Raw genomic sequence first — 13,614 nt, 5'->3', positions numbered from 1 at the left:
TCTTTTGTTGGACTTTATGTGTGTGAGTTTACCCATATGGTTCTAATTGTTATTTGTTTATTTCCATATGATATTCCATTTACTACCCTGGACATATTTTATTGACCTCTCCTGCAGTTAAAGGGCATTCACTTAGTTCTGCTCTACCCTTGTTTTGTGACCTTGGCTGTCTCTGAAATGTGATGGTCTCAATTGGAAAGCAGGCATAACAATAGTGCTACCAAGCAAGATGTTGTGCTGAATGAGTAGCTAAATGTTGGACCACTTAATCTAGTGTGGGGCAGAAGGAATCCTTCTGCGAATATTGGCTATCATCAACATCAAAATCACCACTGTTGTCATTGTCACTGTCATCAGCATCGTCGTCACCAGCATCAGCATCGTCAGTATCAACGTCAGCATCACTCTCATCACCACCTCGTCACTGGCATTTCCTCTTAGTTGTCTTTTGATTATTGGGCCTCTGCTCTGCTGCTTTCAAGTGTGTGGTATGGTTTCCTCACCTAGAAAATGGAAGTAATAATGATCTTTTCCTAAGACCTTTGGAAGAATAGGAGGAGTCAAATTTATGAAAAAGCTTTATCAAGTATGATGCCACCTATGAAGATCCAAGGTCACAGTTACTCTGATTTCCCTCAGAATTCCCAGGCTCTCTAGCATTTGAAACACATTTTTACAGGGGAAGCAGGATAGCGTGGCTTGGATAGAGAAGGAGGTGGAGACACAGAGCGACTGAGACTCCTGGAGGCAGTGTTTCCTGAGAGTATCACTCCACGGGAGCCCAGGACAGCTCTCCGAGGTGGGAGTTATGCAGTTATTAACCTCATTTTGCAAATGAGTAAAAGAAAGCTCAAGGAGATCAAGGAATACATCCACGATGACCGGACCAGTAAATCACAGGGCCCAGGGCCGCGTCATTCCCAGCCCCGCGCCTTCCCCAGCCCAGCACTCCACTGCTGGTGTCCGGAGTCCTCTAAATCTCCAGATCCAAACAGTCACTTCTGCACAGCTTGAAAACCAGAAATTAATCCCCGTGCCCGTGGGAATGCTCTCAGAGCAGAGATAACTGCAATATATCTTGTGTCTACTTTCTGTGCATCTCCACTTCCACCTGGTTTGGAGCTATAAGTCAATCTTCCAGCCACTAAGCTAAATTCCCAGGGTGCTCTTAAGAGACAGAAATTCCAGCAGTAAATAGCAGAACTGTTAGGCCAGATTAAACTTGCCAAAGTGATTTGAGCTGAGCTGAGAAAAATGGAGCCCGTTGAAATGATATGCTATCAGCCAACAGTAACATAACCCTGCAAACGAACCTTCCCCTTTATTATTCAACACGCAAAGCACGTGGTAGGAAGGGGACTGGGCCAAACTCTAGCCATCAACAGAGGGTGTGGACAATGGGAGCGCTACTTAATGTTCTCTCTCTCTCTCTCTCTCTCTCTCTCTCTCTCTCTCTCTCTCTCTTCCCCCGCCTCCCTCTCTGCCCCCAATAAAATGATCATGTGGGGAATTCCCTGGTTCTGACATTTGACTCTGTCTGGATGGTGACTAATGACAGTGCAGTGCGGGCCCTGAGCTACAGGTCGGGATGGAGTGGAGGAGGGGAGGGAGCAGACATGTGATAAAGGGGGCGCATCACAGACATTGGGAAGCAATTTGGCCTCTACTTTCACTCCATTTTTCTCATAACAGCTTAAAAATGGAAAACAAATGCTGTGGGGGACTTTCTTTTTCTAGGGAATTGATACAGTTAAAAAAATACCCCAATATGTGCTTACACAGGTCAGTGTTTTTTGTTCCGACTGAAGCAGCTGAGGTTACACAGCCCTCTCGGGGCCCCTGAAGGCCTCTTTAGTTTAGGTCAGCGCGAACAATGCTGAGCAAACACTGCACACCCCTGTCTATTTTTGCTTCTCCTGTTTCTCTTTGTTTTTGGAGAAGGCCATGCACTAAGGTGCCACAGCGGTAAGCATGTCACCCTAGGGGAGGAGGGAAAACTGCAATCCTCTAACCAGGTGGGTGATTTAACTGTGACATTTTTAGACACCTGGGCCACTGCCCATTCTACAGGGAGATCCTTGTTTTGTATTGTAACCGGCATTGGGTGTTAGCATAACTTAGCGAGATTGACAGGTATTCAAGCTTTGTTCTAAAAGCCCTCAGCCAGAAGCCCCGCCCACGGTCATGAAAAGACTTTTGGACTGGCTGGGCTTGCTCAGAGCCCTATCTCCAGGCCTGACTTACTCTCTGTCTCTCCTGGAGGCTCAAAAGCGTGTTCTCCTCTCCGCCCGCCCCCCCCCCCCCGCTCCCCGCCCTCCCCCTCAGTCTTTTCTGTGGAAAAGTGCTTCTAAAATCTAAACTTATACCATTTTATGATTCACGTAGGCCTCTGTCCTACATACTTAATATCAGATTATCCTAGTACTGGCAAGAGGTAGAATTTATGTGGAGAAAACCAGTAAACAACAGATGGTGGTCTAGATCCTTTAACCCTTGTCTTCATAGGGATTATTTAACCCTTGAGTGACACCATTATTTCACTTTCCTTTTTTTAAGAAATGAGTAGCAGCTATCCACCATTCATTTGCAAATCTCTATCCAGATCCTAGAAAAACAAAGCCTGTTAATATTGGGGGGAGGGTGGTGGACACACTAGCTTTCGGACACTTTCCGTAGTGACATCCTTGGGCATGTTCTAAGACTGTCCCGGCGCATGTGGCACCACTCAGTTAACAGGCTCCTGCTTGGTAGAGATGAGCTGGTAACTAAGGGTCATTAAACCACCCACCCCCAAGGAACACTTGCCAAGGGCCCTGCTACTATAGGAGCAGCTGCAGCAGGGATGCCCCAGTGTACAGGTGAGGGGACCCACACGTACAGGTGACACGATCCATGTATACAGGTGAAGGGACCCATGTGTATAAGTGAGGTGACCAAAGCTGGGTGACACCCTTGTCCTGGTATCTGCATCTGGAACTGAGGTCTGGCCCTCCAGGGGTCAGAGGTGGGGTGGCCTACTCTGGGGAAAAAAAAATGACCTTTGTATACTCTGAGGAATTCTGGGATATAAAGGGCTGGAATTCTGCCACCCCTCCATGAAGTCTGATGTCACCCCTGAGGGAAGGGTTCTGGCTGTCACTGCAAGTCCCTCAGAGGGAAAACTCTCTACCTAAGCTCTTCAGCAGGTGGGGACAGAGGCCCATCCCCCGCATCAGCAGCAGGTGAGTCTGGAGGCAGAGGGGACAGCTCTTTTCACCCATCTTGGCGTTGACTGAAAAACTGAGGAACTCCTGACAGATGCAGAAACTGAGGCTGAAAAATGGGAAGGCGACCCTCTGATCTCCTTTCCCCCACACAGCCCCCTTGTCCAGGAAGGACTATCTCCCCTCATGTCCAGGTCAGTGGGTCCTCCTCTTCAAAGGCCTGGAGGATCCTGGGAGGGCAGAGTGGCAGGCAGGGGGGAGGGGAGGGAGGGAACAAGTTCCAGGAGTCCAGGCACAGCTTGGATGTCCCCGAGCTGTGGGGGCCTGTCAGGTTCAACACAGGAGATCTGATTTTGAGCGATCTTGCAGACACTGCATGGCCCAGGGTACCGCATATAGTCCTGATATGACAAGTAGATGAGCCCACTCTTCCACTAGGAGGCGCTGGAATCTCTCCCTCAGGTGAGCTGTGAAGGCAAATTCATTCCTCAACCTTAGAAGCAAACGTGCCTGCCATTTGTTAATGGGCTTAGCCAGCCTGAACAAGGAAGCCACGATTTCTCCTGAAATTTTAGGCTCAAGGGAGGGTTTTGAACCCAGACAGCTGAGCCCTTAGACCTAGTGGGCGATTTGGAACCATGTCAGCCTCCGTAACATACCGTAAAGGAAACCGATGCAACGCAAGTCCACGTAGGAGACCACACACAGCTAGACTCGGACTTTCTGCTGCCCCGGTTTAAAGCCCTGTCCTGGGCTCTGGCTCACAGAACATGTCTGTCGGGAGTGTTTATAACAACTAAAGTGACAGATTTTCGCCCGTTTTCAGAGCCAATATTTACCTTTGAAGAAAAGCGGGTCCAACCCTTGCCAGAGGGAGACTTGGGTATTCTGTTAAAAGAATGTCCTTAAACTGACACCCCTTAGAAAACGCTGCCATGTTTATGTTAGTGGAGAAATGTCACCATGGCCGCCCTCACGTCAATAATTGGTTTGAAGTGATTCCAGTGCTTCCTCTCCTGCAGATTAGTGGGCGTGGCACAGGTACCCCCTCACCTCCTGTTTCTGTTGACCTTTCTCTCTTTCTTTTTAATTTTGGAGAAGGACACCCTCTGTGAGCTCGGCCTCTGGGACAGCAGCAACTCCAGCTGTGCGCTCTGGAGCCTGAACACAGCTTCTTTGTTGACCCCTCTTCACCCCGGACACATGTCCTCAAGTTCATCCAGGTGGGAGTCAGCCAGCCATTGGTCAGGACACAGAAATGCGCAGCACCCGGCCAGGTCCTCCTGGCGACCCTGTGGGTGGCAGCTCACCAACAGCACCCCTCGGCCCAGACCTCAGGCTGCGGGCCAGCAAAGGGAAGCAGCAGCGCCTCGTCCTGCGGGAGCCCCCTCCCCAACCCCGGTCGGCAGCCCCCACGTTCATTGTTCATTTAAGAAGCTGCCTGAGACTGTTTGGCGCGGTCCCTGGAAACTGAAGAGGGTGGGATAAGGATAAGCAAAGCTCTTGCTTAATTAAAAGCACATTTATAAAAGGTTAGGCCTGGCAGGAAAATGATGACAAAGGCAGTTAAAATTGTAAAATCAAGCCATCCTCTCTGGAGAGATTTCTTCCAGACCCGGGTGCATTCAGGAGGCTGGGTTTTCTCTTCCAGCAGAGCCCGAGCATCTGAGCGGGGTGAGCCAAGTGTTAGCTCCTTCGTTGTTTTCAAACAAGTGGAACGTTTCCCCCCCAAACGCCCCCACCTCTGCAGCCATGGCAAGAAGGAGGCATGCAAGGCACGTGCCTAGACTGGGCCGCGTCCGGAAGCAGGGGCGGACGTGGGAAGCCAGGCTGAGTCTTTGTAGGAACAATGGACCTTTGATATGGCTCTAGTCAGAACAGCTTCCTTCAGAAGTCCCAGGATCACTGCAGCAGATGAAGGAGGGAAAAGGAGGGATGGAGGAAAGTGAAATTTGAGTAGTGACTTGATAGCCATCTTTGTCCCTTTGAACAGGAACTGTACAGATTCTTTGTAATTCTGGAGGGCAGACCCAGGGCCGATGGGGAAATTAAGGAGAGCAGACTTCTGATTACCAGAACTCCCCAGCAACTCGCACTGCTCAGATGGGAAACCTGGGCAGTTCATGGGCCCCACCCTGGCACTGAGGAGGGGGTTCTACAGCGGGGATGGGGGAATGGGACTAAATTCACACCTGCCCGTGATCTAAAACGTCTTTGAATCCACATTATGGCACGATGCCCCATAGAAAATGTGGATTGCTCAGAAGGTTGGAAGACAATTGTTCTTGCACATTTTATTGTTTTGGTCAAACCCATTTCTGAATGAGGATCCATCTGATAAAGTGAAAATGGTTTAATGCTCTCTGCAGGTCTTAGAAAGTCCGACTTCCTCGGTGAATCATTATACTCTCCACACTCCGACAGCTTTCTTGCTCCTGGCGCCAAGAAGGAGAGTCAACTGAGGGAGAGTGTTTCTTAAATAACACTGGTGTTTCCAGTTGGCAAAACATAGCTTCTTTTTGCTATTAGAGAAATTGATTTCTTCCAACGTGATTAATTATGTCCGTAAAACAGAAAATCCATCAAAGGCAAAATATTTTTCCCATCCGAAAACACAAATTCCTACAATGTCATTGACTACGTGTGACAGTCTATTAATAGTCACCTTATGTCCGAAGACATATCTGGGCTCATTTTCTACTCTGTCTTCCCCAGGCTCTTGGGAGATGGAGGACCTACAACAAACCAGGGGAACACTTGGTGCCATTCCGCTGGTTCTTGAGAACCAGGATGAAAGTTTACCCTGTGCCTGCTCTGTGGAGAGGAGCCCTGTGAGGAAAGCAAAGAAGGATGATTCCATTTCCAGTGGGAAAGGGACCTTGCTGGCAAGTCCTATTGGCCTTACCTTCCAAATAAATCCAGAATCCTAGCACTTTCCCCCCATTTACCACTAACTCCCAAGCCCAAGCAGGGACAGGTTTGTGCAAAGGTGCCCCATAGGGTTGTGGGGACACAGCCTATAACCACCGCCGTCTTTCACCTAGATTATGAAGTTGCCTCATAACCAGGCTACGTGCATCCACCTCGTCCCCATTTGGTTCCTCTAAACACAGCAGCCAGAGTGATCCTGTTAAAACCCACGTCGAATCATAGGACTGCACAGCTCCAGTCCCTCCAAGGGCCCCCATCCCAACCAGAGTAAAAGCCCAAGCCTTCCAGCTCCTCCATACCTCTCCAACGCACCCCAGCCCAGTTGTACTGACTCGCTGTGGCTGGTCCCTCTGCAAGGAGTGCTTTCTCTGTGGGCATCTCTGTGGCCGGCTCCCTCTCCTCTTCTAGGTCTTCAATGCAAACATTACCATCTCAGAGGAACTCTTCCAACCACGCTTGTTAAAATCTCAGCGGCCCCCTCACGTCCCCTGCCCCTCTCCCCTGCTTTAGGTTTTCCATAGCACTTGTCACCACTGAAATACAGCACAACTGACCCAGCTGTCTTGTTTTTGTCTGTCTCCCTCTCAGGGAAGCAGCAGTTCTGGAGGCAGGACTATTGTCTGCCTTGTTCACTACTGTATCTCCTGCCTGGCACTGTGCCTGGCACATCGTAGGGCCTCATTCGATATTTTTTCAGTGAGTAAGTGGTTGAGTGTGTGGGTGGGATGGATGGATAGAAGGATTAGATGGATGGAAAGACGAATGGATGGATCCCTCCCTCTAACTCAGAGCGCAGCAAAAGGGCCTGAACTTGAGAATCCTGGGACCACCAGCGGAGATCCTGATTCTGTGGGTTTGGAGCACGGCCTGGTAATATCGGTGTAATAAGGTCCCCAGGGTTAATCATTTAGGTGAAGTTTGAGTTTAAGAAATGACAGAGAGGTCTGCAAAAGGCTTTCCATGGGCCTGAACACCCAGCAGAATGACCTGCTGCGTGTGGATTAGTCAGGGGAACGTTCTCCAGAAAGAGCGGGGTTTGAGAAGAGGTGACAGTGGGTGGCCATTGCAGTTTGAAGAGCACATCTGTCATACGTCTCCTCCAAGCTTTCTCAAACTGCGCACCGAATTCCACCTGGAAAAGCCATCGCGAGAGCAGGCACTGTGGCCCCCTCCTCCACAGTAGAGGTTACTTGCCTTCTCACTTCCTCGCCAGGAAAGTGATGGAAACTTGGAGCAGCCCAGCTTTCTCACAGCGCGTCAGATCCCTGCCACCTGCTGTAATAATCAAACCTCACATTACCAGCACCTTTCATGCTCCCAGTGTGCCACGCTGCCTTGTCCGAGTCCCTCCCCCTCGTGTTCTGGGGATCACTCTCAAGCTCCGCTGTAGCCCATGCTTACCTGTCTCACAGCACCTGTCTACACAGCATCAGGAAGGGTCTGTGCAAGCAAAGGTCCAGTCTTCTTTCATCACCGAAGCTCAAATGAGTGCACGCTCAATAAGCATTGCAGACAGAAAGGAGGAAAGAGAGGGAGAGTGTGCAGAGGCAGCCACAGTGGTGTAGCAGACTAAGACCCAAAGCACAAACTTAGCAGAGAAAGTTTCACAATACTGGCAGAGGACAACGAGAAGAGAGTGGAGAGCCCTCCGGTGTCACCGTGGCACCCTCCCGTTCATAGCCATGCCCGTGGCTTCTTGGCGCAAAACCATATTGTTTTTTGGTCAGAGGGCTTTCTCTGGCTGCAGAGCCAGGCTTGGCTGAACACTGATTTTCAGGATCACCTCCAAAGCTCATTACTGCACTCACATCTCGGTCATGGGGTCGGCTTCTGGGGGAGCCCAACCTAAGACAGGCCCCAACACGAATAATTGAAAGTCACTTAAGCTGACATGCAGCATGTAAACCTTTGTGACTGTCTCACCGTCGTCCCAAGTGGTTCTAAAATGTGTACAATTATTAAAAACCTTTCATTGACTGGGAAAAACCTCAGGCCTGGGATAATGGCTGACCAGTTGTAAAAAGAGTTTAAAGCAATTGCATGCTTCCAGCTGCACCCCAGACAGGGCAATGCTTTAATTTCCTGTTCTGTGCAGATTGATTTCTTGAATTCTTATTTTCATTGATCTTTTTATACTCTCCTGCTGTAGGAACAGCTCACATGTGCAGCTCGGAGCCCTTTTGTGTTCAACTGGGCACATGAGATGACCAATGTCCAATCTGGGAAGCGGCCCCTGTGGAGAAAAATCAAATTAATATAGAATGGGTTACATTGTAAGTATGTGGGCAGTTATGTAATCTGCTTTTTTCAATATGAAATGACTTGTTAGATAATGACACTGTGCTTCAAGCTGATGCCATCCCTGGGGGTCTCGAGCTGACCTGGACTCCCTGTTTTTACCTTCACAGCTTACGTCTGGCATAGAGTAACCACCTCTAACCATCACTGTGTTCCTTTCCAGAATGTCACCTTCTGGAGAGCTGACACAGTGTTACCATCTTATCCCCACAACCAACCTTATGCCTTGTGAACAATGAGGAGTGAAGGATGGATGGATGGGTGGGTAGATGGATGAATGGATGGATGGATGAGTGGATGAATGGATGGATAGATGAGTAGCTGGGTAAGTGGATGCATGGACAGACAAATGGATGGATGGATGAATGAATGCTTTTCTTGGTTTTCACTCTGTCCCATAGGTGTCAGGAAATCCTTTTACCAAGAATCTTTCTTAAGATAGTCATATTTTTAAAGGATACTTTGGAAGGAGATATAAGTTTGTATTTGCTTTATACAGTTGGAGAGTTTGCCTTTTAATGAGATAGTTTAACACTTTTATTTTGTCATATTGACTGATGTGCTTGGTTTTACTTTTATTTTATTATTATTTGTTTGTTTTTTTGCTTAGCTTTTAATTCTGTCATCTTCATTTATGATTTCTATTTTTTTTAATGTTTCCCTCATGTTTTCAATTTATTTGCTTTCCTGCTCTTTGCCATATTGCTGCTTAAGCAATTCTTGCTCTCATTTTTCTTTATGATTTATATATTTGCTGTTTATTTATAACAATAGTAATGGTTCAGCTTATAACATAATGTCAAAAATACATGGCGATATAAGTTTTTGATCAACATTTATAAGCTGCATCTCTAGCTCCTCCATGTAGGATGAAAGGGTTAGCTTGTAGCATATGTTCTTTTTCTCTTTTGCCCTAATTCCTGCCCAAGATTTTGTTGAAGTTGTTTGGGAATTTAAAATGCAGAGTGTTATCATTAATTTTTTTTTTTTTTGCAACAGATCGTTTCCTTTCAGCATAGCCGTGGTTTTGCGTTTGCTTTTGCAGGCTGTAGGATTCGGTTGTCGATGTCCACTCCTTACCTGTGCAGCTCACGCAGCGGGATTGGCACCTCGCTTTCCCACTGTTGCCTCCGTATTTGCTCACCATTCAGTTAACAAGAGATCCTCTCAGCAACTTTGCTGTAGGGAGTGAGAGCCATCGGGTTCTGGGAATGGCGTGACGTGGCCGCAGAAAGGGACCAGACTTGGCGACTTTGGTGCTGGAACCCCATATTTCTCATCTCAACCCCAAAGCTGGGGCCCCACTGACCGGACTCGTGGAGTGAAGGAGACCGAATGCAGCCTGTCTGTCTTGTTTGGTTTTGGAAAGCGACCCGTGTTTCTGAAATGTTAAAATCTTTAAATTTTGAAACCTTTGGAACAAAGATACATCTAGTTATATGTTTCTCTTCAGAAAATCCAAAATGCAAATAACTTGACTTTTCTCTCCTAATTATAAAAGTGGTCAACGTTCAGCCTTCTGCAGGGGCCAACCTGACTCCTCTGATTAAAAACTAAACTGAACGTGCACGCTTTCCTACTCACGTGTTCTCTCGTCTCTGGAGAACGTCCCCAGATGTCTTTGAGATGCCCAATGGCTCTGTTGTCCCCAGTTTCCGCAGCGGGTCACCTCCATGGGGAGGGACTTCCTCGAGCAAGCCCCTTCCCCTGAGCCCTGGTGCTATTCGGACATCTCACGATTTTCTGTTTGCTGGTGTTCGGGGGAGCAACACGATTGCCCGAGTCCTTGGTAAGCTCTTTTAGCCCAAGACTGTGGCACACAGAGAACATGTGTTTTCTCAATGATGGTCCGAGTACACAGGGCCCAGGGGCAGGTGCACCAGGCTGTTGGGAGGCTGCCTCTGTCAGAGGCTCCACGATGTCAGGGTGCAGCCTTGCAGACAGCCCACCGTGAGAGGGACCCCTTTACCAGCTCTTCCCCGACCAAGAAACAGGCCCACAGGAGCCCCACAGCATTGCCAAGATCCTGCCCATCGCCCGCCTCGTCTCCAGGCCTCTGCCCAGCCTGAAACTTTGTGCCCAAGTAGCTCCTGGAAGCCAGCCCGGTCAGGAGCAGCACGGGGTGGGGGCTTCATAACTGTGCCTGAAGGCCTCTTTTTAGTGTTTTCTGTGGCTCCCCCCATACACACCCCCTTTGTAACCTCTTGGAAGCCTTGCTGATGTTCAGTTTTTGACAGGGCCCGGCCCCTGAGTGGGCGTGGTGCCTTCAGAGGGAACTCCGGGCCTGTCCTCTGACCTGCTGGGGCTGTGCCTACCCCCAATTATTGGAAACACCAAGGCTAAGGCCTAGAGGGGCTGGAGCCTTGGATTTGGGCAGACACCACACGTCCTGGAGGAAACCCCCCTGAGGTCGGTCCTTGGTACAACTCTTCTCTGAAACAATAGGTCACATCCTTTGTAGTTTTTAATTCTCCTTTAATACAACCACTATCTCATATTCCTGGCTAGTTCTTAGGGAGACAGTTTTGCCACATTACGTGTCTTCGAGAAAGAAGCCACGTATTTCTGCTTTTTATTCCCATCAACACTCACCCTGCTGCAAAGTAACACATGACCCATACATACCACTCGTTGGCACTGTCAAACTATGGGAAGTACAAAATATAGGAGCGTTTGCAAGACAGATATTTGATTGTGATATTTTACTCTTTCTTCTAGAGAGTTTGAGAGAGGTCCTGACCCACCCATCATGCGAAGCAATTATTTCTCTGGACAGCTTCCTGACGTTCCCAGGGAGAGAACGATGACGGGTAATTAGGGGGAAGCATGCCACAGGTCCTCCATCCCGACATGGCAGGAGGGTGCTCGCAACACCTCATTCATCAACGCGTGTTTTCCTGCCCCAGCCAAGTACACAGAATCGCTCGGCAAATGGAGAAAGAGAAAGGGAAACCCATTCTTCACCTTTTCCAGAAATGTATTTTTGTTTTGGTCAATTTCCCAAATAAATTATGGTCTTGTCTTACTGTGCTGCATTGGTGAAATTCTCCTGAGCATTACTTAGTACATTTAAGAGCTGTGCAATGCCCCAACATACTTAAAATGAAAAAAAAAAAGGGGGGGGGGACGGGTAGCCAAATAGAATGCTGAATTGTTTGCATTTTTCCTCTGGCTCCAGTTGGCATTGAGTCATCGCAACCTTTCCGTCCACGGTGCCTGCTTCGAGAGGCGGCACAAATCAACATTTCAAGAGTCTGGATGCTTTGTTTTCCTGTAACTCATTAGGCATTTCCCCGTGTGCTCTGACAAATGTTTCTCTCAGCCGGGAATTCCACATCACGTGCGCACGCCCCGCTTCTCCTCAGCAGAACAAGTCTCAGGATATACAAGCTAATGATGCCTGTGGTTTAGAAACGTTATTGTTATTATTTGTGCCGGACATTTAAAACATTCTGTAGACAGGCTATTAAGAGGATGCCGAGGACATTATTAGACCTTATTACTGATTATTGCACCCAGATGTTGTGCATTTCAAGCATCCCAAAGGATCCACAGTAACGTCGGTTACCTAGCATCTCACTTTCCTTGCAGATATTGAATCTTAATTTCCCTCATTAAAAACAAAGCATGAACACTGAACAAGTGGTGTTCCCTGGGCAAAACTTGAGTTCGCACTAAAGCAGCATCGCTCAAGTAAGACTTGGGACACATTGAAGAGCAAAATAGCACTGCCCTGGCCAGAGTGGCTCAGTTGGTTGAGTGTAGTCCTGTGCACTAGGAAAGAGGTAGCTGGTTCGATTCCTGGTCAGGGCACAAGCCCCAATTGCAGGCCAGATCTCCAGTAGGGGGCATGCGGGAGGCAGTCAACCCATGATTCTCTCTCATCATTGAGCTCCTTCTCCCTTCCACTTTCTGAAATCAATAAAAACATATAAAAAACTACAGCATAGCACTTTGGCTACTGTCGGAATGTCCGACCTGGAAAATAAGGTGTGTGCTGTGGTCACATTTTAATTTTATAGACATTCCTAATTGGAAAGGAAACTAGTGATGTATAAAACCAGGATGAAATAAATCGTGCCAGCAAGCATGCAGAGGAACAATTTTAAAGAGAACTTTTATTTTTAATAAAAATGGAAGCAAGGCACAGCAAACCTTGACGAGTGGTAACATGGACTGAATTCCTAGCTTTGGGCAGGCAATCGGCTCATTGCAAAAGTCGGTTAAGACACATCATGGAGAAATTACAGTTTGATCAGCAACATGGATCCTGCTAATTCCATTAGATATTAAACCACATTGTACAGCAAATAATTGAAATAATGAGGAGCTACTTTTTTAAAAGGCATATAGAGGTGCACAACACCAAACAAAAATAAGATTATTATACATGAATTCAATATATAATAAATAAGCATTCCACTTAGGAAAAAGAAGAACTATATAATAAATAACATTGAGATGGCTTGTGAGGAATTTGAAGAATAGTAATCGAGACGGAAACCCAGTCTGGTCAGTAGGAACAGGCTCTCTTGCCTGTGGCTTCCTGTTGGCTGGACCTGTGGAGGGGGACACAGGTCACAGGAAGGAGGAAGGACAGTGTGTATAGGGCGGCTGTTCCTGGCCTGGTCCTCCGGGCCAGATGGCTGCCAAAGCCTGCTTGCCTGTCCTCATGGCCACAGCTCGGCTCCTTTCCAAACAGCTACTCAGGTCAGGACCTGCCCATTCACCAGCCCTTCAGGAGTAGGGACGAAGAAGATGAAGTGCTGGGGACAGGTGAGGGCAAACTAGGTCGAGGCCTCTAAGGAGATAAGACCAGACATGCAAGGATTTGGATAGGAGTCAAGAATCCACCCAAGGGCCAAGGGGATCCATCAGTAGATGAACAGATAAGCAAAGTGTAGTCTGTCCATACAAGGGAATATTATTCAGCCTTGAAAGGGATGGAAATCCTGTCACACGAAACTCAAGGACAGTACACTGAGTGAAACAGCCACAAAAGGACAAATGTTGTATGACTCTACTTATGTGAGGCCCCTAGAGTAGGCAAAATCAGACAGACAGAAGGTGGAATGGTCGAGGGAGATGTGGGAAGGAGGAGTGGGAAGCAGTTTTTTAATAGGGACAAAGTTACAGTTTTGCAAGATGGAAAAGTTCTGGAGATCTGTTGCACAACAATGTG

General features: G+C 47.9%; 2 long non-coding RNA genes across 2 annotated transcripts; both read left to right on the top strand.

Annotated features, from left to right (window-relative positions):
• The first annotated feature begins 3,144 nt into the window (after positions 1-3,144).
• LOC114230401 (uncharacterized) lies at positions 3,145-6,082 on the top strand. The gene is made up of 5 exons (XR_003616289.2): positions 3,145-3,221; positions 3,298-3,397; positions 3,573-3,665; positions 4,305-4,426; positions 5,919-6,082. It is a non-coding gene; the product is annotated as an uncharacterized LOC114230401 (long non-coding RNA).
• A 2,206-nt stretch (positions 6,083-8,288) lies between these two features.
• Positions 8,289-11,458, top strand: LOC114230402 (uncharacterized). Its single transcript, XR_003616290.2, has 2 exons — positions 8,289-8,407; positions 11,151-11,458. It is a non-coding gene; the product is annotated as an uncharacterized LOC114230402 (long non-coding RNA).
• Positions 11,459-13,614: the final 2,156 nt, after the last annotated feature.

Source organism: Eptesicus fuscus, chromosome 11, assembly GCF_027574615.1.
Source record: "Eptesicus fuscus isolate TK198812 chromosome 11, DD_ASM_mEF_20220401, whole genome shotgun sequence".
Classification (NCBI taxonomy): Eukaryota; Metazoa; Chordata; class Mammalia; order Chiroptera; family Vespertilionidae; genus Eptesicus; species Eptesicus fuscus.
This window is presented reverse-complemented; position numbering and strand designations above follow the sequence as displayed.